Raw genomic sequence first — 22338 nt, forward strand, 5'->3', positions numbered from 1 at the left:
CTTTATGAATACAACCTGGATCACACAGGAAATATTACAAAGAATCAACAACCAGGATCTAATCATATTAGAAGTTTTTGGGCAGAGGGATGAATTGGAATGTAGCAGTGCCTGCTGCTTCTGTGCTGCATTAATATGAATGCAGGCTAACTGCTGGGCTGAGGAGAGGTCTGAGGAAGCTGAGGTATAGGTTTCCCCTGTGAGTGACAAGCTGCACATGGAAGGCCGAGCAGATGTGGAACTTTTTGGAGTGCAGAAAATTCAACTAAGAACATGGTAGCTTTTGCTTGAAATATGAGGAAGCAGCAATTTTTGGACTATGACAGAAAAAATGCAAGGAAAACCAGTCTGCACCAAGAAAAGGAACAAAAAAACAGAAAAGTTTAACTACTAAGTATCAACCAAGTTATAAGTCCATCAAGCCTGTACCAAAAAATTCTAAAAAATTGCAATCAAAATTGAATGAGATATAATCCAGCTGTGGAGAAAGAGAATAGTTGGAATTCAACTGGAAGTAAACTGAATGCTCCTCGAGTTTTAAGCCAAAATATAAAACTATACACTACAGGGTGGAGCAGCATTTTTTGTTAGTCAAACAGCTCTCTGTTAGTTACAATCCCTCACTATTTCAGTATCTAAGCATGACTCCCCCCCAACCTGCCCTTCTCTTCTAATGTAGATTAGAATTCCATTCATGTTTAGATTTTTCATACTCTAATTTCCTTAAAAATCTTGTTTATTCTTGCCTATAGGTTGCCAAATTCAAAGTGATCCTGCAGATACTATCAACAACAAATGCCAGAGACATTTTTTTTTTAACCAATTGCCCTTCCTGTACTCCCTTTCCTGATGGGAGCTGGAGTTCTGGCAGGAATAGGCACAGGGGTCGCAAGAATTTCAACACCAACACACTTCTATTACTCCCTATCTCAGTTCAACCTACAATCACAAATCAATTTGGTGCCAGCTGTGGTACTTCAAAATAGGCATGCTCTGGATGTGATCACAGCAGAAAGAGGGGGGACCTCTCTCTTGCTGGAAGAAGAATGCTGCTACTTTGTAAATCAGTCAGGCATCATAGGCAACAAGGCTAGAAAACTCAGGGAACACACAGAAAAGTGCAGACAAGATCTAAAAACCCAACATTCTTTGTCAGGATATTTTAACCAATGGTTTCCTTGGCTCCTACTTTCTTAGGTCCTTTCACTATTATCTGCAGGACCATGCTTTTCCCACCCTGCTTGTCTCATTGTTTTCAAAATTTCTTGCAGTAATGCATGCAGGCCTTTACCAACCAGTCAGTTGCGGAACTCATCATGGCTGGCTACCAGGCCCTCACTACTGATGCTGGCTCCACCTAGAGACCACACCTTGACCATCTAAAGCCCCCAGCCAACAACACCCCTTTGAAGGCAGGAAGAAGCTACAGAAAAAGAGGCCTTCGCCCCTATTCCATAATAACAAGAGTCTGGAATGATAGAGTTCTCTACCAGACAAAATGGTCCCAATGGTCCTACATTCTAAAATGGCTCCCATTCCTAAAATAGTCCTTGCTTATGGAAATGAGCCAATTCAGAAAAGTGAAACCTACCCCCTCTGGAGAAACAAAACCTAACTTGTTGCTTCACTCTGCTACCCACATGATCCTCCCCTTCCAATCACCCAGTGTCCTGTTGCTCAACTCTCAGGATACTCTCCCCACTGCATCACCCTATGTAAACCTCATCCCAGTTGGTCTTCTCCTGGCAGATCCTTCCCCAACAAAGCCCTGCCTCAGATGTACCTGTTTCAGCTTGTTTTCTTTCAATTATATAGCACAATTGTTGCTCTTTCCTAAAAGAAAATTAAGTAATTTTTTTTTTTTAAAAAAGAGCTCTGTCTTAGAAAATAGTCCCTGGAAAATAAACCATCAGTGGGTCTCAACCAAAAGAATTAATCAGAAGTGATTGAAGTCTGTGATGCAGAGACTGTATGTGAAAGAAAAACTTGTGAAAGAGCAAGTGCCCAAGTGTTTGCTACTATTAAAGAAATTGAATATTGAGCTGATTATAAGAAGTAAAAATGAAGAGAAATTAATAAAGGATTCATCAGGTCCAGTAGTTTCTTCAGAGGAATATATACTTGATAAAAATAAGCATTTGCCTTCAGATGATTCTATTGGTGACAACAAAATTTCTCCTGAGGACCTTGTCTATCCTATCTTCAGTGTGTCTTCAAGCAATACACAAAGATCTCCAGCTGAAGAAGAGTCTTCTGTGGGACCTACCACAAAACAGACCAATGCACATAAAAATGTGAATACTGGAGATACAAATAAAGAAACAAAAGACCAGCTCATCATTGATGCAAGTCAGAAATATTTTGGGACTACTATGTGTAAGTCTTGTGGCATGATCTATACTGCTTCAAATCCTGAAGATGGAAGATGAGATGCAACACATCCAGTATCATCACTGATTTATGGAGGGAATCATATATACAGGCTGAAAAGAGAACAAGTAGTTGGCAGAGTTTTGAAATGTTCCTGTCATCCCAGGTCCTGTTGGTCCTGTCCTATGATCCAAGTTACTATATCAAAAATATAACAGATTTCCAAGAACTTGATGATTATGAATTGGGCTTCCAGCAAGTCATTCCCAGGTGTCCAAAGAAAAACCAAAACTTTTCTCTTTGTTTCTGGTGATAAGAAAGTAGCTGGATGTGTAATTGTAGAGCCCATCAAACAGGACTTCCATGTCCTGTCTGAGCCAACTGGCCCAGAATCCTCAGGCTCGAAAGAATGTCCCAGAGCCTGGCAATGTTAAAATGTAACAGAACCTGCAGTCTGTAGGTTAAGTAGAATCTGGGTTTTCAAACTGAAGACAAGAAAGCACATTGCAAGATGACTGGTAGATACTCTCAGGAATTGCTTCATGTTTGGCTGTTTCCTCAGCACAAATGAAATAGCATTTTCTGACCCTACACCAGATGGCAAGCTATTTGCAACCAAGTGCTGCAACATGTCTAATTTCCTTGTATATAATTTTAATTGTTAAAGTCAATTTCAGCTATAAAACAGTTACTATGTGGATAAGTTCAGATGACTCCTTATACAGTATAAACAAATCAATATCAAAATAAAAAATACTGAACCCCGCCACCCCATAGTCATGTTCCTTATGATTTGGAAAGTCAGGGATAAGTTTGTTGAAAGGAAAAAATCTTTGGATAATATACTGATTAGCACTCTGAGTCTGTAATTATGGAACTTTATAGCCATAATTAGAAAACTTCTGGGTTCCTGTACAAGAACATTGACAAAGCAAGCTGGTTTCTACAGAAATATCACCACTTTGTCTTGTATAAAACAGCATGATTTTCGACCAGGATTATCTAACCTCATCAGAAGCAGAGAAGCAAATCTAAACCCAGGCAAATAATTTCTATTTCCAATTTTTAAAGATAATTTCTGAATTCTTTATACAGGGTTCTCACTTTACATGAGTTATCCATAGAAGCTCAGTTCAATATATTTAGAGACAGTTTTGAATTTCTAATTAGGGATAAGAAAAGATGGTAAAGAAGGAGTAACATACACTATATCAGTTTATGTAAAATGTATTTTATAGTTTAATGTGTTAATATTTTTAAAAAGCCAATCAATCACATACACACCATTATATTTAATTGAAATTATACTCACTGCACTATAGTCATTTCATTAACTTTTTACTACATGAAAATATGTCTAATGCTGCTTATATTGAGGGAACTTATACTAGTAATTGAGGTCATTAACAAAACAAATGCTTAGATCAAATGATTCATTTGGTTTAATGTTTGAGTTTTTTTGCTTGTTTAAAATACACCTCACTTGTTTTGAGATGCCCAGCAAAACTCTTTGCAAATTGATTCATAACAGACCAACGTTAGTCACTATATCTAAACTGATGCACCACAGAGGATTATGACAGCCTGGAAACATAGTACACGTTGCTGTGAATAATTTTTGGACACTTTGAAGAGCAAAAAGTAATTCAGATTGTTTTGATTTTTAAGTCATTTAAAACCATACTCCGGCAATGACTTTAAGGAAGTAAGTTTTCAGGCTGGGGATACAGCTCAGTGGCACCACAGCTACCTGGCAAGCATAAGGTCCTGAGTTCAATCCCTGGTTCAACAAAAAAATTTTTTTAAATGATCAGAAAGTAAGTTTTCAAAGTTTTCCAAGCTGTCTTGCTCTATGTCTGAACTGTTTAGATGTAGTCTTTATTTGCTTATTAGTTGATGTGGTTCTAAAAGCTGATGTTCGAAAAAGGGACACTGGGGAATTAGCTCAGAGGCACTGCACCTGTCTCACAAGCACAAGGTCCTGAGTTTGATCCTCAGTACCAAAATAAATTAAAATAAAAGGGAGGTGGGAGTGGTAAAATGAGTGAAAATATGCAAACATTTTAATGGTATTTTCTGCACTACTGTTTTAAAAATTATTTTATTCAAAAATTTTTATTCACATCATTTGTTTGGTTAATGCTTTTAGTGACGAAACCATTAAAATTCTAAAAAAAAAAAAAAAGAGAGAAGCTTTTGCACAGCAAAAGAAACCACTGACAGATCAAAGAGGCAAGTAATAGAATGGGAAAAATATTTGCCAGATGTTCCTCAGACAAAACACTAATATGTATAATATGTAAAGAGTTGAAAAAAATCATGTGTGTCCTATTTATTTCAGTTTAGAGTATGGCCTAAATATGCATCCATTTAGCTCTAAATGACTGTAGTTTCTTGTTCTTTGTGGCTGAGTAGTACTCCATTTTATTAAAAGAAAACAACACATCTTCTTTATCCAGTTTTCAGTTGATGGGCACTTCAGCTGTTTCCAAACCTTAGCTATTACAAATCGTGCTGCTATAAACATAGGTGCACATATATCACTGTGGTATGATTCTTTTAATTCTTTGGGAAAGATACCCATCAGGGGAAATAGCTGGGTCAAATGGGACCTCAAGTCCTAGTTCTTTGAGGTAATATCCATACGGATTTCCACAGTGGTTGCACCAGGCTGCACTCCCACCAACAATGGAGAAGGGTTCCTTTCTTTCCACACACCCACCAGCATTTGTTATTGGTTGATTTCTTGATAGCTGTTTTTCTGGGGTGAGGTGGAATCTCAGTGTTGTTTTCATCTGGATCTCTCGAATGACTAGTGATGTTGAACATTTTTTCATATATCTGTTTGTTCTTTTTACTTCTTTGTCTGAGAAATGTCTGTTCATTTTGGATGCCCATTTTTGAATTGGGTCTTTGAATTTGAGGGGGTCTGATTTTTTTCAATTCTTTATATATTATTGATAGTGGTCCTTTGTCTGAGGTACAGCTGCTAAAAGTTTCTTCCCATATTATAGGTTGTCTCTTAGGTCTGTTGGTAGTTTCTCTTGCAGTGCAGGAACATTTTAATAAGATGAAGTACCAGTTGTTGATTCTTTGTGCTAGCTCCCGTGCTACTGAAGTTTTGTTCATAAAGTCTTTTCCTATGCCAATGTCATTGAGAGTTCTAACTTATCTTCCAGCAAGTTATTGTTTCTGTCTTGATATTTATCTCTTTAATCCACTTCAATCTTAGTTTAGTGCACGATGACAGGTATGGATTTAGTTTTTTCTTTCTTTTTTTTTTTTTTTTTTTTGGTACTGGAGATTGAACTTGGGTCCTTGCACTTGCACAGCAGGTGCAGCAGGTGGCGAAACCAAGCATGGATCTAGTTTTAATCTTTGGCAGGTTGAAATCCAGTTTTCCCAACATCATTTATTGAACAGGCTATCTTTTCTCCAATGAGGGCATTTGGCTCCTTTGTCAAAGATGAGGTGGCTGAGTATGTCTGGAGTTGTTTCTGCATCTTCTAATCTATTCCACTGATCTTTGGGTCTTTTTCTTTGCCAGTACCATGATGTTTTTATCACAGTAGCTTGGAGTACTACTCAGCCATGAAAAACAAGAAACTAGAGTCATATATAGTTAAATGGATACATATTGAGGCCATACTCTTAAGTGAAATAAATAGGACACATATGGGTAAATACTGAATATTTTCTCTAGTGTGAGAAACTGAAAGTGTAAATAAGGCTTAAAATGTTTAAAATTAATAATTGGTAATTTGAAATAGGTAAAGGTCCAAAGGTGGACAGATGGTGGGAGGGGAAGGGGAAAGGGAAGAAAGGAAAGGAAAAATTATAAGAAAGGAAAAACAAATGGAAACAAACTCTATATAAATAGGGAAGGGTGGTGGGGTTGAAGGGTGCATAGGTAATGGGGGGAAAAATAAGAACTAAAATACATCATGTTCAGGTACAAACACCCAATGATAAATGTAAATGTATTCTATACCTACAATGTGTCAATTAATATATAAAGAAAAAAAGAAAAAAAACTTAAAGGTGAAATAAAAAATGTTTCATATTCCTCAAAAAAAAAAAAAGAGTTGAAAAAAATCAAATTCCCCAAATTTAAAGACCTAATTCAAAACTGGGTATGTAAGATGTATGCACATTTTTCGGATGAAGAATAGAGATGGTAAATAAATATATGAAAAAATGTTCATTATTACTGGTCATTCAAAAGATGCAAATTAAAACAATGCTGAGGGTCTAGGGCTATTTTTCCCCCATTCCTAGCCCTCCCTTCATCCCCTCCTCCCCTCCCTATTTACAAAGATTTTATTTTGATTTTTTCCATTTCTCATCATTTTTCCTTTCCTTTCTTTCCTTTCCCCTGCACCTCCCACTACCTCTACCCCTTTGGACCTTTTCTTCCTATTTTGCATTATCAATTATTCATTCTAATCATTGGTACATTTTAGGTATACAATATAATGATATTCATCATTGGAAATTTGCAAATTTACATAGTCTCTCTTGGTTCTTTTTTTTTTAACCCTTGTCCAGCCCTTCCTTCAACATGGGCTGGGGATTTAGCTCAGTGGTTCCGCTGGCTGCCTCACAAGTACAAGGTCCTGAGTTCAATCCCCAGTACTAAAAAAATAATAAAAAGAATAATGCTGAGCTTCCTTCTCACTCCAGAAATACTATCCATTATCAAGATATCAACCAATAACAAATGCTGGTGAAGCTTTGGGGAAAAAGGAACACTTTTCACGTGCTGATGAAAATGTACATGGGACAACCTGTGTGGAAATCAGCATGGAAATTTCTCAAAAAATGTTACACCAAATGTTCCATTTGACATAAATTTTCCATTTTCTGGTATCTTTCAGGAAGACTTAAATGCATCATGACACTGCAATATACGCACACCATGTTTATAGCAGCATGAATTGTAATAGCTAAATCTTGGAAACAAGCCTGATGTCCAGCAACCAAGAAAAAGGATAAAGATTTTTTAATGGAGTAGTACTCAGCCATAAAAAATGATGTGTGGGTAAAACAACACTTCTCCACTGTTGGTGGGAATGCAGATTGGTGCAATCACTGTGAAAATCAATATGGAGATACCTCAAAAATCTAGGATTATAGGTCTCAATTGACCCCTGCTGGGTATCATCCCAAAAGAATTAAAAGAATCAAACCACAGTGATATATGTTCAACCATGTTCATAGCAGCACAGTTTGTAATAGCTAAAACTTGGAAACAGCCCAATTGCCCATCAATAGGAGGCTGGATAAAGAAGATGTGTTTTCTTTTTTAATAAAATGGAGTACTACTCAGCCATAAAGAACAAGAGACTGGAGATATTTATAGCTAAATGGATGCACATTGAGGCCATACTCTTAAGTGAAATAAATAGGACACACATGTGTAAATGCCAAATAGTTTCTCAGGTGTGAGAAACTTAAAGTGTAAATAAGGATCAAAATGTATAATAGATAATGTAAATAGGAATAAAAGGCCTGAAGGGGAAGGGGAACAGGGGAGGTAGAGAAAGGAAAGAAGGCAAAGGAAAAAATATGAGAAAAGGAAAAAATGGAAACAAGGTCTTTGTAAATATGGATGGATGGAGGGGTTGAAAGGAGGGCAGGAGAATGGGAAAATAAGAACCAAGGTATATCGTGTGAAGGTGCAAATTACCAATGATGAATCTCGTCATATTGTGTAACTAAATTGTACCAATAAATTCAATTTTAAAAAGTTGATCCTTAAAAAGAAGAAACAAAATAGAAAAACCATTGCCAACCCTAACAAGAGAAAATATCCACGTCAATTTACTTAGAAACGAAAAATATGTCATTACAACACACACTAACAAAATCCAGATTATTAGTAATAACTTTGAAAATCCATACTCCACCAAACTGAAGAGTTTATAAAATATGGACAGATTCCTAGACACATATGAATTACCAACACTGAAATAAGAAGATATAAAAACCATGAACAGTCCAGGAAATACTGTACACCAGCGGCCCCTTAAATTCTTTAATAGAAATGAAAAGGAAGGTATGCTTCCAAGTTCATTTCTGGAAGCTAGGGTTACCTTGATTCCAAAACCAGACAAGGACCCAACTAAAAAAGAAAACTACACAACAATATCTTTAATGAGCACACACACAAAAAGTTTCAACAAGATTCTGGCAAACAGAATGCAATAAATCATCAAAAGATTATACATCTTGACTAAATAATCTATAGTCCCAGGATGCAAAGGTGGTTCAACTCTGCAGATCAATAAATGCAAAGCTCTCATAAAAATAAGCAAGGACCAAAACCATAAGATCATCTCCCTTCATGCAGAAAAGCTGTTGACAAAATTCAACATTCATTCATGATAAAAACTTTGAATAAATTTGGTGTAGAAAGACTTGGTCTTAACATAATGAAAGCTATTCGTGACAAACCTATCACCAATATTATATTCAATGGAGAAAATTTGAAAGCTTTCCTCCCAAAATCAGGAACAAGACAGGAATGTCCACTACCATCCCTCCTGTCCAACAGAGTACTTGAAACATTAGCAGAGCAATCGGGCAAGAGTAAGAAGGAAAAGTGTTGCATACAAAATAGGAAGAAGTCAAAATATACTTATAAGGAGGTGACATGACCTTTTATATACAAGACAAAAAATCCACCAGTGGCACACAGAAAACACGAGTAAAACTAGTAAATAATATCATGCATGTAATAGTATAATTAAAAATAATACACTAATAAAGGCATTTAGAAAGTAGCAGGATGCAAAAACAATACAATATCAATATCATTCCAGAGCAGCAATAATGAAGCATCTAGAAAAATTAAATATTTAGGAGTTAGCCTAAGCAAGGAAGTGAAAGACCTCTATAACAAAAACTACAGTGCTCTGAAAAGGAAATCAAAGATGACACCAGAAATGAAAAGAGACTCCCCATTCCTAGAAAGACAGAAACAATATTGTCTAAAGTACCATACTGCCACAGCTCGTGTATTGATTTAACACAATTACCAAACTGTATTTTTTGCAAAACAAATGTAACTATCCTAAAATTTGTATGGAACCAGAAAAGATCCATAATAGCAAAAGCAATCCTTAGCAAGAACAAAACAGGTGGCATCACTATCCTGGATTTTAGCATGTATGACAAAGCTACAATGATTTTAAAAAACAGTATGGTATGGCACAAAAACAGAAATGTCTACCAATGGAACAGGATAGATGATACAGAAACAATCATGTGTACATGCAATTATCTTTTACTAAGGACTCAACAACATACATTATAGGAGAGATAAGGTTTTAAAAAAAATGTTACTGGGAAAACTGGTTACAGTAATGCAGAAGACTGGATGTAGATCCATATCTTCCACCCTGCACCCAAATAAAATCAAAATGCATCAAATATATAAATATTTAATCAGAAACATTTGATCTGCTGGAATATAAAATAAATGAATCTCTTGAAGGGATAGCCATGGGTCAGAACTTTTTAAACACCCCAATGAAAAAGTAAATTCAAGGTTCAACTAAAATGTAGAACACATAATAAACTAAAAAGAGTCAGACCTATAAAAATAAAAGACTCAATAAAAAATGAGCAACTGAAATGAACAGACATCTCTTATAAAAATTACAAATAAGCCATGCAAAAATAAAACTTTCCAGCAAGGCCTAAATAAAATTGAAGCCTTCCACATTATTGGTGAGAATGTAAACTAATACAATCACCAATGAAATCACTATGAAATCATAATTTGAAGTCAGTGTTTCTCAAAAAAACAGGGAGTTAATGCTGCAGCCATTCAGAGTGTGATTGCTAAGTAAATTACATATATATATATATATATATATATATATATATATATATATATATATATAACTTCCCTTTGGTACCAGGGATCGAACTCAAGTCCTTGAGCTTGCGCAGCAGTCTGTGAAACCACTGAGCCACTGAGCTAAATCCCTGGCCCTAAGTAAATAATATTAAAAGGAAGCCAAATACTTTGTATTAGGACAATAAGAAAGATGGCTTGAAATCATTTCAGGAATGATCAAGACCTTTTCTATCACACTCTTAAAGCTGCAAAAGTGTAGAAATTTGCTTTGAGTGGAAAGCCTCAGGAAGCCCAGCTCATTCAGGACTTTCTAGGAAATTATTTCCCAGAATTCAGTAATCTCTGCACTTAGAGGGCTCTGCTATGATCCAAAATGGCCCTACCTCTGTGGCCTTGTTGATTGCAGCTCATGTTTCCTCTTTTTAGTGGGCTGCTGCTTCTCATTGGTTGTGTCTTTCCTCAAGAGATGATCCCATATCATACCCAGATGATTGTTCTCCCTATCAGCAAGTTATGAAAACCACATAGCTTTCCTTGATCACAAAGAAAATGTCCTTTCTGCTATATCTTCCCCTTTCTCCCACAAAATATCTTCTACAAACTGTCAATATTAACCTTTCAACTCAACTAAAAGTACTCTAATAAAAACAGATCCCACATCAAACTTTTGTTCTCATCTACCATTATTCCCCCATTCAAACCTCCTGCTGAGTGTCTAAAACTGCTCATCCAACCACTTCCCAATCTCCCCACTCTACCTCAACTACCTCATTGCAGAACAACCACAATAATAAACTTTCATAGTGTGTATATACACTTGGTGGGGCAAATAAAGGACTATCATATACAAGTGTTGTAAGATTGAATCTGTGGATGCTGTTATAACCAGAAGTAATCATTTTGGCAAAACATAAAGACTTAGTTGAAGTTACTTAAAGTAAACACCACAAGAAGTAAGTACTAACATTGGACATACATAGCTGAAAATTATTCATGGGGAGAAAACATCCTGCTAAAAATCTCCATATAAGCCATTAGATCTCCTCAATTCTCTAGTCTCAAACTTGCAATAACCTCTCCAAAAACGAAAGGGGAAAAGAGGAGGCCATATACAATTTTTTAAAAAGATATACATAAAGAGTATAGATAGATAGATAGATAGATAGGTAGATAGATAGATAGAGGGGAATGGTGAAGAAAAGAAATAGCAGATGTCCTAACCTTTTCAACTCTACCAAGGGAGAGTAAGGAATCACAAGGGAGGAGAAAACAAATACCAGGTCATAGAAATCTATGAAAAGTTCATAGAAGTAAAGAAAACAGATGAGTTCAAAGAGGAAAAATGAACCAAAAGTTCACAATACTTTCACTCAATATTCCCCAGTGAATTTGGGGAAAATAGGTGAAAAACTGGAGAAGCTAACCAAAACAGTTCAAGATTTGAATAAAGACTAAATGAAGACATGGAATCCTCAAAAACATGTCAGATAGAGATATTTGAAATAAAGAACTATAGAATTCACACATTATAGAATTCACACAATGTGAAGACAGAATGTCTAATACTGAGGACAAAATTGTGAATGAAAGTAAAAAGAATAATAAAGCATGGGTTGAAGGGGACAAGGAGATCAATCTTTTGCAATGTGGAAGTGGTCCAAGGGAAAAAGTGTGAAGGATGAGGAAGAAGGGAAAGGGAAATAAGTAGAATAAGGATATGCTATGTAAAGGAACATAGTAACTTCACTTAATGTAAACATTATATGCCATAATATTAGCTAAGGTTAATAATATCAACAAGAATGAAATATAGGATAGGAGAGTTGGAGGAGGAGGGAGGGATGGAAAGGGGACAGGGATTTAAAACAATGACACAAGCTGTGGTATGAACTCGAAACCATTCCCCAAGATGCTTGCAAACTTCCTGAACTGCAAACATGTAGTAATGAAATAAATATTTTAAAAATAAAAATAAGAAACCAAAAATGTAAATAATTTAATGACAAAAGAGTAAAGATGGCAGAAAACATGGAGGTATTCTTCTTGGAGATGGGGAAGGGGATCACATGAAAAGGTGAGAGGGGAAGACAGAGGGGGAGGAAATGGTATGAAAAAGATCAACTATGTATTTCACAAAACTAATGTAGTTATTATGTATGGCAAAATATAACAAATTAAAGGTGTAAATATAATACCATGACTTAAAGAGTAAAATTATACCAGATTGCAAAATTTCTGCACAGCAAATGAAATAACACAGTCAAGAGACAGCCTGTGGAATGGGAAAAAATTTTGGCAGCTACTCATTTAACAGAGGACTAATATCTAGAACAAAAAAAATTCAAATCTAAAACCCCCCCCAAAATGAATGACCTGTTCAAAAATGATAAAGGAACTGAACACACATTTCTCAAAAGAAACAGTAGAAATGTGCAATAAATAGGTGAAAAATGTACACCACCATTAGCCATATGGAAATATAAATCAAATTAATTTAGAGTCTACCTTACTCTCATAAGAATGAATATGAATAAGTAAAACAGAAACACTGAGAAATTCTGGTGAAGATGTGGGGGAAGACGAACCCTTGTAAATTGTTGGTGAGAATGCATGCTAAAGCAACCAGTATGGAAATAGAAATGGTTGTCCTTCAAATAAGTAAAAATATGAATTGCATTTGATCCAGGGATACATATGCTGGGTATGTGCCCTAGGTTTAATCCCTAGTACTACCAAAAAAAAAAAAAAAAAAGGGAAGGTCAAAATTGATGACAACCAACACACAAGTGGATAAAGAAAATGTTTTATATATACACTGCATGAAATTTACTCAACTACAAAGAATAATGAACTCATATCATTTGTAAGAAAATGAATGCAACTTGATTCCACACTAAGTGACATAAGTCAGATGTAGAAGCTTAAAGATTGCACAAATTTTCTCTTATGAGAAAACTGAAATGTAAATGAATTATATGGTAAAATAAAGGAGATAATTGTAGGAAACAGGGAGGCAGAACATTTTATAATAGAGATCAGGATCAGAAGATCAGGGGATCAGAAATGGAAGATAGAAGACTAGAGAGGGCAGAAAAGGGAGATTGAAACAATCAAAATATATTTATAGAGAAATATAGATACATGAAGAACCCTAGTTAACAAGACAGACTCCATATTGCTGCTTGACCCACTTGCCTGTCCTTTAGATGAACTCAGAAAGGAGGAAGCTTAGAAACCTCTTCCCCTTAACAATTAATCAACTATTGTTCTACAAAGGTTCTAACAGCATGCCATTCTGCTTCTGTACCTTTTGCTTGCTTTACTAGTTCTATCCCATGGGGGGCCTAGAATTTGTTGGCCTCAACGGTGTTTAAAACATGTTTGTCTCCTCCCAGTTGGGGCTCCAGTCTGATGCTTGGCTCCGGTCCTGGCCAGTAATAAACTCCTGTGTGGATTTCATATCGGTTTCTGGTTGGTTCTCTCTCACTGGGTCTAACAATACATACATACATAAATTTACCCAAAACAACTGTGATTATTATGTATTTCAAACATATACCCATAAGAATCTAACTGAAGTCACAATGTAGTGAGTGCTATAATATCAATAAAGATTAAAATTTAAATGGAAGGGCCGGGGATTTAGCTCAGTGGTTTCGCTGCCTGCTGCACAAGCACAAGGACCCAAGTTTGATCCCCAGTACCAAAAAAAAAAAAAAAAAAAAAGAATTAAATGGAAAATACCTAGCAGAATATAGCATATTAAGGTTCTAGAACTTTCTGACAGGTAAAAGATGCTCAGTTACTTGTTGAATGAACCAGTAGTGAAGCCTCAGTATATTTGGTGGCTCAAATCCAGTAAGTGGCAATATCTTATCCCCAGTTGTGATAACCAAAATTCTAAAGATATATCCAAGAGTCCATTAGAAATAAAATTGTTAGACCCAGAGATTTAGCCCAGTAGTACTGCACCTGCCTCATAAGCCCAAAATCCTGAGTCAATCCCTGGTACAGGAAAAAAAAAGACAAAAAAATGTCCCTAAAGTATAAAGCCTGCATAGAGCAAGAGAGGTGGAAACATCTTGACTAAGTTGCAAATAACATTATTCCTTTGTATCTAGTTTGTAAGTTTGGCTAGATTGCTTACTTGCCTGAGCTCAGTATCTACAAATATAGTAGGCAGTCATAAAAGTATTGACCACATTGAATATATTTTTATGTTTAAATTTTTTGTTTGCTTGTTTATGTTTTAAGAGATGGTCTTTGCTATATTGCCCATGCTGACTATGAACTCCTGGGCTCTAGTGATCCATCCACCACAGGCTCCTGATTAGCTGGCATTACAGATGCATATCACCATATCCAGCTAGAATGGATTTTTATGAGTAAATAAGAATATATTTATGAAGTAATAGTCAAGACAACATTCACAAAAAGATTTAAGTGCATAACTTATACATCAAACAAGGAGGGTTATGTGTAGCCTTAGGAAAAACCTGTTGCTTGCGCTTGCAAGGCAGCTGCTGGAACCTCTGAGCTAATTCCCTGGCCTTCAATCAAGCTTTTTGCTGAGACATTGCACTTTGTAGGGTAATTCTCTAACTTGATTAATTGTTTAATTAATTAATGTATTTGTTAATAATTTTAGAATGTCAAATATTTAAATTCAATGGCAATCTTATTGTTGACAAGAAAGTGAATGTTATGGATGTACAATTACATGAGGGACTGGAGAGGTGATATCATTTCAGTAAAAGTAAAACATGTTTCCAAGGATCCTTGACTTTAGCAGGAGTAAAAAATTGGGGCATTAAAAATGAAAGGATATTTAACTCTTTAATCCACTTCAATCTTAGTTTAGTGCACAGTGATAGGTATGGGTCTAGTTTTAATCTTTGCCAGGTTGAAATCTAGTTTTTCCAACACCATTTATTGAACAGGCTGTCTTTTCTCCAGTGAGGGTGATTGGCTCCTTTATCAAAGATAAAGTGGCTGAGTATGTTTGGAGTTGTTTCTGCATCTTCTAATCTTTCCACTGATCTTCAGGTCTATGTCTTTGCCAATACCATGCTGTTTTTATCACAGTAGCTTTGTAGTATAGTTTCAAGTTGGGGATTGTGATAATCCCAGTCATGTCTCTGTTGCCCATGAAAATGATTAAAATGAATAATTGATAATTTGAAATAGGAAAAGGTCCAAAGGTGGAGGGGTGGTGGGAGGGGAAGGGGAAAGGGAAGAAAAGAAAGGAAAAATTATATGAAAGAAATAAAATGGAAACAAATTTTATGTAAAATAGAGAAGGGTGGTGGGGATGAAGGGCGCACAGGTAATGGGGAAAACATAAGAACTAAGATGCATCATGTACAGGTACAAACACCCAATGATAAATGTAAATGTACTGTATACCTAAAATGTACCAATTAATATATAAATTTAAAAAAATGAAAGTATAGACAGTTAAATGAGAGCACTTCCTTTTTATTTGTAAGATTGGGCATATTTGAATTCTATATGGATGAGGAAGACAAAGGAAGACCAATAGATTTCTTGCAAATACTACCTTTTAACATGACCTCCTGTGTCATACATACTATGATATGTCTCAAACTGTGAATTCACATTTAAAATTATTAAAAGTGAGAATAAGTAGAGGTTATACCCATGAGCTTTACTGTGCAATTACTTTTTGACCCATGAAGGGTAAATAAATCTATGAGTTTTTAAAATGTTTACCTTCCATACAGCGAATTTTTTGTGGGAATTCTTTTCCTTTTCTTGAATGGTAGAATGTGTTGCACCCATTTTTACAGCATTTTTTCAAAATTAATAATTGGACTTCTGCCAAATTTTGCACTAGGTATTTTGTTCCTTTATATATTGTATATGTAAATGTATTTGGAGGGAATGTATGAAAATTTATAAATTATGTTTCATAAAAGATAAGAAATGTTGTATATTATTTCTTAAATGTGGAAAGTTATGCATCACTGTAACACATAAATCACTTGTTATGCATATTTCAAATTTGCTTTCATATCTCTGTTTTTTTGCTGTTATTTCTTATTATGCCTTATGTGGTTTGGTGATTAGATTTAAATGTTGCATTTATTTCTAAAAGTTCCATAGCTTTCATTCATAATTTCACAAGACTATCATTTGGTTAAAATCACCTGCATTTTTAATAAGCATATTTGAATCTTTATGTGTTTATATAAGGTGAAATTATACTTTCAGATCCTTTTTACTCCCAGCAGTTTAAAGATTCCTTTGTAATTTACTTCCAATTCTTTGTCAATTTAACTTTGAATGAGTGCCTCATACTGATATCCTTAAACAATCACTATTTCACATTTTTTATAGTTAACGTTAGATTTTAAATACATTTTATTTCCTACATATTGCAACCACTGTAATCTATTATAATCTCACTGCTGTTTTAGTTCCTTGGATTCTTACATTCTCTTAAGACAGCTTTCTATGTTATATACATGCTCTTGCTCATGCACTTTTTTTGCTCGTGCACTTTTTAGACATGTATGAAGAGACTTCTATGTACTTCATGAATATTCTTTATGCTAGCACTGTATTTTTGCTAGCTTTTTATCCTTACCTTGAAGTCTCTCCTATGACTTAGTGTAGTGTTTAGTTATTTCAATGACTACATCGTTTTTATCAACATGTTTTCAAATACTGTTTATATTAATGTTTCCACTTTTGATAGTCATTGATACTTCTTTAAATTACTATCATAAAATCAATCTACAATGATTTATGTAAAGATATTTGAGGATTGTTAATTTAAAACTGGTTCTCAGCAGGATGCAGTTTGACCCTTAGGGAACACTGAGAGGTAGCTGGAGACAGTTTTGACTGTGCCATTGGGAGGGATGGTGATGCTGTTAAACTTCCTGCTGTATCCAAGACAGCCCCACCAGGAGTGTTCCTTCAGGTTCAGAATGTCAATAGCTCCATGACTGAGAAAACTTGAGTTGATTATTTACATTTTTGATATCAATAGCTTTCTTAAGATTTTCCCCCATGAAATTGTAATATTTCCTATTTTTTTAAGAATAAGAGCATGCACCTTCCACTTCACATCTAAAATGTCCAACCCCTCAGTGCAGTATGTCTTTGTGTTTTTGCATGCTGATGGGTATGAAAGAGATTTCCTCCTTTATCCTGAAATGACTACTGGATTGCAAGAATGTTCATATACCTAGGCATAAACTTAAAATCTCCCAATATAACCAAATATTAAGTACTATTAATGTACAGTAATACCATTTCTAATTAAAAAAAACAGATATTTAAGGAGATGGGAATGTTAAGTACCTTGAACTAATTAGCATATACTGTGTACATGTATCGGGTTATCACTGTTCACCTCGTATTTTGCACACTTTCAAGATGATCAAATAAGACTGCATATAAAGGCATCTATAAACATCAAGATACATATTCCTTCATATAAAATCCTTTTCTTCTGTAACAAAAACTTGTTATATACTTAAAAAAGAACTTTATGTAATTTTCTAACATTTATTCTTTACTTTCATAATGAGGTCTTTTTTTTGTATATCCTTTTATTGGTACATTTTAGGTGTACAATATAATGAAATTCATCATTGGAAATATGCACCTTTACATACTCTCTTGGTTCTTATTTTTTCTCCTTCCCCTGGCGTCCCTTCAACCCCTCCATCCCTCCCTAGTTACAAAGACTTTGTTTCCTTTTTAAAATTTTCTCATATTAATTCCATTCGCTTCTTTCCTTTCCAATGACCCTCCAATTTCCCCTTCAAATTTGCCCCATTTCTTCCTAATTTACATTATCTATTATAACTTTAGGTCCTTATTTACACTTTCAGTCTCACACTAGAGAAACTATTCGGTATTTAAAAGTGTGTCCTATTTATTTCACTTAAGAGTATCACCTCATTGTGCATCCATTTAGCAATAAATGTCTCTAATTTCTCATTTTTGATGGCTGAGTAGTACTCTATTTTATTTAAAAACCACACTTTCTTTATCCAGTCTCCAGTTGATGGGAATTTTGGCTGCTTCCAAGTTTTAGCTATTACAAACTGTGCTGCTATGAACATGGGTGCACATATATCACTGTGGTATGATACTTTTAATTCTTTTGGGAAGAAACCCACCAGGAAAATAGCTGGATCAAATGGGACTTCCAGTCCTAGTTCTTTGAGGTATCTCCATACTGATTTCCACAGTGTTTGCACCAGTCAACACTCCCACCAACAGTGGAACAGGGTTCTGCTTTCCCCACAACCCTGGCAGCATTTGTTATTGGTTGATTTAATGACACCAGCCATTCTTTCTGGAGTGAGGTGAAATCTCAGCGTTATTTTCATTTGCATCTCTTGAATGACCAGTGATTTTGAACATGTTTTCATATATTTATCTGCCATTTCTGCTTCTTTGTGTAAGCAATGTTTGTTCATTTCAGATGCCCATTTTTGGATTGGGTCTTTAAATTTGGGAGGTCTGAAATATATATATATATTTTTTGGTACCAAGGATCAAACTTGGGTCCTTGCACTTGCACAGCAGGTGGAGAAACCACTGAACTAAATACCCAGCCCAAGGTCTGATATATTTAACTCTTTATAGATTCGAGATAGTAGAGCTTTGTCTGAGGAACTACTGTTGAAAATATTTTCCCACATTGTGGACTGTCTCTTCACACTGCTGGTGGTTTCTCTCGTTGTGCAGCTTTTTAGTAAGAAAAGATCCCACTTGTTGATTGTTTGTTCTAGTTGATGGGCAACTGAGGTTTTGTTCATAAATTATTTTCTTACATCAAAGCCTTCAAGAGTTCTAACTAGCCTCTTTTCCGGCAGATTCAGCGTTTCTGTTTAATATTTAGATCTTTAAATAAATTCAATTTTAGTTTAGTCCGTGGTGAGAGCTATAGGTCTAGTTTTAGTATTTGGCAAGGTGAAACTCAATTTCTCCAGCAGCATTTATTAAAGAGGCTATCTTTCCTCCAGTGAGGGTATTTATATCCTTTGTCAAAGAAGTGGTGGCTGAGTTGTCTGTAGTTGTTTCTGCATCTTCTAATCTGTTCCACTGTTCCTTGGGTCTGTTTCTTTTCCAGTACCATGCTGTTTTTATGACAGTAGCTTTGTAGTATAGTTTCAAGCTGGGGGTAGTAATACCCCTGGCCACGTCTCTGTTACCTAGAATTGCTTTTGCTATTCTGGGTCTCTTCTTATTCCAAATGAATTAAAGGTCCATGAAGTATGGTGCTGGGATTTCAGTTCCAATTGCATTGAATCTATATAGCAACTTTGGAAGTATGACAATGTTCACTATGTTTATCCTTCCTACCCAGGAGCAAGGGATGTCTTTCCATTTTCTGATATCCTCTTCAATCTCTGTTTTCAAAGTGCTATTTTTTTCAGAGAGTAGGTCTTTGATTTCTTGTGTTAGGTTGATTTCTAGGTATTTCACTGTTTTGGATGCTATTGCAAAAGGAATTTTTTGCCCTATTTCTCTCTCAGTGAGTCTGTTGTTCATGTAGAGGAAAGCTATTGATTTTTGCGTGTTGACCTTGTATCCAGCTACTTTATTGAATTGGTTTAAGTCTAGAAGACTTTTGGTGGAGTTCTTGAGGTCTTTGATATAGAGTATCATGTTATCTGGAAATAACTGACAATTTGAATTCTTCATTTCCAACCTTTATTCTTTCTCTTTCCTTCTCTGCTCTGATTGTTGTGTCTAATGTTTCCAAAACTATATTGAACAGAAGTGGTGATTGTCAATATATCCTTGTCTTGTTCATGATTTTAGTATGAAGGATTTCGGTTTTTGACCATTTAGTATCATATTGGCTGTTGGTTTTTCATAGTTGGTTTTTATCAGATTGAGGTAGAGACCATGTATTCCGATATTTATAGGGTTTTTATCATAAATGTGTGTTGGATTTTGTCAAATGCTTTTTCTGCATCTATTGAGAAGATCATATGGTTTTTGTCCTTGGCTCTAATGATATAGTGTATTACCTTGATTGATGTGCATATGTTGAAACATCCCTGCATCCCTGGGATGAATCCCACGTTGTCAGAGTATATGATCTTCTTGATGATCTTCTGCATTATATTTGCCAGTATGTTATTAAGGATTTTTGCATCTATGTTTATTAGTGAGATTGGCCTATAGTTCTCTTTTTTGGTTGGATCTTTCTCTGCTTTAGGGATCAAGGTGATGCTTGCTTCCAGGAAAGAATGCAGGAGTATTGCTTCCCTTTCAATTTCGTTGAAGGGTTTAAACAGTAGTGGCAGTAGTTCTTCTCCAATTATCTTTTATAATTCAGTGGTGAAGCCATCAGGACCTGGGCTTTTATTGGTTTGTAAGATTTTAATTACATTTCCAATTTCAATGATTGATATTGGGTTGTTTAGAATATTTGTGTCTTCTTCATTCAACTTTGGTAATTCATACATGTATAGGAATCTGCACATTTCCTATGTGTTTTCCATCTTATTGGCATATAGGATCTCAAAGTAGGTACTGGTGATCCTCTGGATTTCTCCTGGGTCTGTTGTAATTTCACCCTTTTCATTCCTACTTACATGGATGTGGGCCTTTTATTTCCTTTTTCTGATAAGGTTGCCTAAGCATTTTTCAATTTTGTTTATTCTTTCAAAGAAGCAACTCTTGGTTTCATTGATTTTTTTGTATTATTCTCTTAGCCTCCATTGCATTGATTTCTGTCCTGTTCTTCATATTTTCCTCCTTTCTATGGGTTTTTGGTTTCTCCTGCTCTTCTTTCTCTAGAAGTTTGAGGTTCAACATCTTCTTATTTAATTGGTCTCACTCTGTTTTCCTAATATGGGTATTCTCTGCTATGAATTTCCCTCTTAAGACTGCTTTCATTGTGTCCCATATATTCTGATATGTTGTATTGTCATTGTCATTTAATTGAAGGCAGAGTCTGATTTCTTCTTTAATTTCCTCTGTGACCCGTTGGTTATTCAGAAGTGTGTTGTTCAGTTTCAATGCTTTTATGAAGTTTTTGTGGATTCTTTTGCTATTGATCTCCAATTTCACCACTCTATGGTCTGATAATATATAGGGGATTACTTCAATTCCTTTGCACTTACTTAAATATGTTCTATGAGTGAGTATTTTGGAGAACAACCCATGTGCAGCTGAAAAGAATGTGTATTCTGATTTTGGGTGTGGGAACACTCTGTAAACATCTGTTAAAATGATTTGTTCAAGAGTTTGTTTGAGTTCTAGTTTTCGTTATTGGTCTAGTTCATCTATTTATTTGTGACAGTGGGATATTGAGGTCCCCCACTACTATTGTATTAGTCCTTATATGATTTTTCATGTCCGTTAGTATTTGTTTTATATAGCTGGGTGCACTAGTATTTGGTGCATATATATTTATGGGTATCATCTCTTCTTCTTTGATTGTTCCCTTTACAAGGATATAGTGTCCTTTGTCTCTCTTAAAAATGGTGGGTTTGAAATCTACTTGATCTGCAAAAAGGATAGCTACTCCTGATTTTTTTTCAGGTTCCTGTCACATGGAGTATTGTTTTCCACTCTTTAAAATTCAGTCTATGAGTTTCTTTTTGTATTAAGTGTGTTTTCTTTGATTTTTTTTTTTTTTTTTTTGGTACCAGGAATCATACTCAGGACCTTGCACTTTTGAGGCAGGTGGTGGAACCACTGAGCTAAATCCCTCGCCCCAAGTGTGTTTCTTATATGCAGTATTTTGTTGGATCTTGCTTCTTGACCCATTCTGCCAGTCTATTTCTTTTGATTGATGATTTGAGACCAATAACATTGATGGTAATAACTCATATGTATTGAGTTATCATTGTTATGAATTTTGTTTTTGTCTGATTCCCCTCCTTTGCTTTCAAATTCTTGTCATGCCCAGTGGATTCATTCTGTGGGGCTTCCTGAGGTTGTGATCCTCATTGTCTTTTCCTAGGATTTTGTCTAAAATTTTTTGGAGTGCTGGTTTTGGTATTCACAAAGCTCCTAAGTACTTTTTGTCATGAAAGTATCTTATTTCTCCATCAATTTTTAAAGATAGTTTTGCAGGGTACATCAATCTGGGT

The 22338-nt window shown here is 35.3% G+C and overlaps 1 pseudogene; it reads left to right on the plus strand.

Annotated features, from left to right (window-relative positions):
• The first annotated feature begins 319 nt into the window (after window positions 1-319).
• Window positions 320-3035, plus strand: LOC101698989 (N-acetyltransferase ESCO2 pseudogene; annotated as a pseudogene).
• The last annotated feature ends 19303 nt before the right edge of the window (window positions 3036-22338 follow it).

This window comes from Heterocephalus glaber, unplaced genomic scaffold, assembly GCF_053883595.1.
Source record: "Heterocephalus glaber isolate CG9 unplaced genomic scaffold, H.glaber_assembly_v1.0 deba00001532, whole genome shotgun sequence".
Classification (NCBI taxonomy): Eukaryota; Metazoa; Chordata; class Mammalia; order Rodentia; family Bathyergidae; genus Heterocephalus; species Heterocephalus glaber.